The sequence below is a fragment of the Myotis davidii genome, unplaced genomic scaffold (genome assembly GCF_000327345.1).
Source record: "Myotis davidii unplaced genomic scaffold, ASM32734v1 scaffold18, whole genome shotgun sequence".
Lineage (NCBI taxonomy): Eukaryota > Metazoa > Chordata > Mammalia > Chiroptera > Vespertilionidae > Myotis > Myotis davidii.
In genome coordinates, this window is record NW_006292696.1 from 4,133,776 (window position 1) to 4,137,959 (window position 4,184).

Here is a 4,184-nt window from a genome sequence, read left to right on the forward strand (position 1 = left end):
GCACCCGACCAGCCTCCTCCCGGGAAGCCCCATACCCGGCCGGCTGCCACCCTCACCGCCGCCACAGTTGCCGACGAGCCGCTCCTACCAACCCGGAAGTACTCCTTCAGCCCGGAGGCAGCCTCGCCTTCCCGAGAACACTTCCGGGTCAAGCCGTTCCAGCCGGAAAAGGGCTCGGTGCAGCTCTGGTGAGTGAGGTCTCGGTGGGGGTCGCTGCGGGGAGGAGTAGGGGGCGCTACTGGGGTAACAGGCTTGGGTTCGAGCCTGAGGTTTGGGGTATCCGCCAGGTTTGTTTTGAAGGCGTGGCCTGAGCTGCAGGAGTTCGGCCGTCGTAGGTTTGCTGAACGACAACAACACGCCAGGCACTGCCCGGGCGCTAGGGACAGGCACACCCTCCCTCAAGCAGTTGACATTTTAGTGTGGAAGCCGAACAGGAAACGGGAGGGGGCATTGAGGGACTGGATGAAAAAAGGTTTCAGAAGGACAGATTGGTAGTTACAGAATAGTCATGGGGATGTGAAGTTAGGGAACATAGTAATATTGTAATAACTATGTGTGGTGGCAGGTGGTTCTGGAAATATGGGGGGCAGGGGACAGCACACTTTGTAAAGTGTGTGATTGTCTAATCACTATGCTGTACACCTGAAACTAATACAAAATAATAGCAAATGTGAACTGTAATTGAAAAAGGTTTTTAAATAAAAATTCAAAAATCACACCTCTTTAAGTGGATAGTGAGTGCTTTCAAGAAAATTGAGCAGGATAACGTGACGGAAAGGAGTGAGGAATAAACCTTATAAAGATCTGGAGAACAGCATTAGAGGCCGAAGAAAGAGCAAGTGCAAAGGCCTTCTGGTGGGAGCAAACTTCGAAAGGTCCAGAAAAGGGGGGGGGGGGGGGGGGGGGGGGGGGGGGAGGGGGAGGCCACTGTGACTGAAGCAGAAAAGAGGAAGATGCTGCCAGAGATTAAACAGGCCAAATCTTGTAGGACAAGCATTTTGACTTTTATTTGGAAAGCAATGGAAAACAATTGAAGGTTTCTATGCAAAGAAATGAAATGCTCAAATTTCTGACTTTAAGTTTACAACTGACCTCTCATCAGAAAGATGTATCTCCCAGCAGTGTGAATGCATGAAACCCAGACAGACAGCAGCAAGAAAGGCATTAGAGACAGCCTCCTTGTACAGCCGTGAAAAACTAGTCCCAGCTGGTGAAGGGACTTGGCCTTTTCAGAACCCAAGTCTTTCACTCCATTTAATGCCTTAAGAATCATGAGATTATATATATATAATATATATATATCACTTCCTAAAACCCTTTAGATCGTTTCCTTTGCTTTTCATGATGGTTCTCTAAATTTAAGTGCATCAATATCATGTGGGAGCTTGTTAAAAATTCCTATTTTTTTAAAAAAAACCCTGTATAAGTATAAAATAGGTTATTTCCTCTGATTTTTCTGTTGTACTGGAAAATGCATAGAATTTGGGATTTAACTATAGAATCTCAGTAAGCTCCTTAACTGTGTTGTAAACTTTAAAACGCTATTGGTAGTAAATATAGCAAAAAGGTGTCAAACTGTTTGGTCTTGGGCTCCCTTTATACTTTTAAAACTTACTGAGAACGTCAAAGAGTTTTGGTTTGTGTGAGTTATAGCTAGCAATATCTACCATTTTTTATATCAAAACAACTTTCAAAAAAGTTATTTAAAATTACAGACTCGTATGTTAATTTAAATAGCATTTCTATGAAAAATATTTTCCAAAATATTTGAAAAGAATGGCATTGTTTCCCATTTCTACAAGTCTTTTTAATATCTGGCTTAATAGAAGACAGCTAGATTCTCATATCTCCTCTATTCATTGTCTTATGATTATCACTAATCGTGTAGCCTCTGAAAAATTGTACCATATTATGTGAGAATGAAAGTGAAAAAGGCAAATAATGTCCTAGTATTATTACGAAAATTATTTTGAAAAATCTTGTTTAAAAAGTCTTTAGGGACAACCCCCTAAGACTTTGCAGGTTTCTGTACCACACTTTGAAAATCACCAAATTATAATTTTGTTATGACAATCAAAAGAAATATGAATTTGATTTGAAAGTCATTAAAATGCTGATGCTCAGGCTTCACCTTTATGGATGTTAAATTACTAAGCCTGAGTGGAGCTAAAACATCTGCATCTTGAACAAACACTACAGATTAACTTTATGTAAGTGGTCCAAGAATTTCAGTTGGAGAAAAACAGTTGTAGGTCCAATTCTAGGGTGTTCTGCCCACTAAAATTTTTTTAAAAGCAACACCTATGTATTCATTTCTTCAAGTCTCTCCATTAGCAGTTTTCAGAGCCTGAGACTGAAAAGTCAGTGAGAAATTTGTAGCAAGTACCTTTCTGACTAGCAAGTTGATGAGTGTCTAAATTCAAAATGTTGAATCCAATACTATGCCAATGACTGAGGTTCTTAACTGTCATCTTTAAGGTTACAGTTTTCTGGACAGACAACTGATAGAAGGAAAGTGATAAGTCTTAGGATCAGGTACTGTACTCTCAGTGAGCTAGGGGACTGACACCGAAAGAAATCCATCTAAAATTAAGAGAGTAGAAGTGAGAGTTTAGGTTAAAAGGCTTCTTGAAAAAGGTAAAATTTTAGCTGGCTATTGTAAGGAAGGTCAAATTTCCACAAGAAGATATTGGTGTGGAGGGGCAGGAAGTTTCAAACAAACGAAACAACTGGAACCAGAACTTTAGACAAGTTATTTGGCAATGACAGAGAGTAAAACAAGTGTAGTTAAGGCTAAGCCATGACAGGAAAGCTGGGGAGATTTTAAGACTTAAGCAAAGAAAGGAATGATAATGATAACCTCTAAACAAGGAAACTAAGACCACTAGAAATCATAGCTAATTAGTGACAGATGTAACTAAAGACCTGCCTTGACTTCTACATCCATTTATTCTTTTGGCAAGCAATTGCTGCACATGCAGGCACTGCTGGGTTCTGTCTAGCTACCTCTGTTCTGCCACCTGACTATTACTGGAGAGTTAGGGATGCTACACTAGAATTTGAAGCTTATCTCATGGGTAATGGGAAATCACCAATGGATTTTGAGATTGCCTTGACTTTTTTAGTTTTGTATTTAGGACCAATTCTGAGAGGAACAGTGTTTGAGGTATCAAATGGGTATAGTTGGTATAATGTGTTATCTAGGTAAGGTAAAAGGACTATGACCTAGGTTAGGGACACAGGACTTAATTGAAAACACCTAGGAGATGGAATAATAATAACAATAGCATGTATTTGTAATGTACCCACATTAGTTCACCTCATAGGGTAGCTCACAATTACCCTATGAGGTGGTTACTGTTGATAACCTGATTCAATAGATGTGAAAATTAAGGCCTCTCAAACACACTGCTTCGTCCAGGGGTAGGATCAGGCACTCTTAACTCCAGTGCTCCTAACCACCAAGCCATGATGATCCTGTAACTTTGATCTTGGAAAACTGGAAGAATTGTATTGTTTAGCTATCATTCAAGCTATGTATATGTTGAACAGGTAGATCTGTGGGTGAGAGTGAGGAGTTCTGTTTTAGTTATGCCGAGTTTGAGATACTGAAGTGGGAGGTGGGGGGGAGGGGCTCAGACTGTAGAGGAAAATAAATGAATAAGGAGATCATAAATCAAATTTATTACATCAGTGTTTTTTCCATTTGCATCCAGTAGCTTCAGCCGGTGCTTGTGGCAAAAAGGGTAAGAGTCTTAAGTTTAACAAATAATCCTGGTCTAAAACAAAGCTCCAATAAATGCAGAAGGTATTTCTCAGTGTGCCAGAAAATATGTTGAAGTTTGAGCTGAATGCCCAAATGCCAGTTAGGAGATATGTGATGGCTCCACGATACTCTTGGGAGCATAGGGGCTTTTTTTAAAGAAAATGTCCCTCAAACTGGTGATTTTTTTTTTAGAAAGATTATTATTATAATGCTTCATTATAAGCAAAACCGTTTTATGTTTGTTCTTTGCAAAGGATAGAGGAGTGCTGACAATATGCTAACAAAATTGTACCTTCATTTGCTTTTTCTCCTCTTTGCCAATTCAGAGTGCCACTTTGACCATCTGTGTGCCAAGGTTAGGGACTTCTTTATTTTTCAAGTGTAACAGTGTGGGCAGAGAAGAGTGAGTGAGCTGTAA

At 40.1% G+C, this 4,184-nt stretch overlaps 2 protein-coding genes across 3 annotated transcripts in view; one reads left to right on the forward strand and one right to left on the reverse strand.

Annotated features, from left to right (window-relative positions):
* The window catches only part of FAM114A2 (family with sequence similarity 114 member A2), a 25,652-nt gene extending 25,531 nt beyond the window's left edge, over window positions 1-121 (reverse strand). Inside the window, exon 1 of one of the 2 annotated variants that reach the window (XM_015565632.1) lies at window positions 57-121. The gene's annotated coding sequence lies outside the window, so the exon portion shown is untranslated. Of the gene's footprint in view, window positions 1-35 lie in introns of both variants that reach the window. The other variant, XM_015565631.1, reaches the window with a different exon arrangement.
* Window positions 102-4,184, forward strand: part of MFAP3 (microfibrillar associated protein 3) — a 17,173-nt gene continuing 13,090 nt past the window's right edge. The window contains exon 1 of the mRNA XM_006766281.2: window positions 102-188. The gene's annotated coding sequence lies outside the window, so the exon portion shown is untranslated. The remainder of the gene's footprint in view (window positions 189-4,184) is intronic.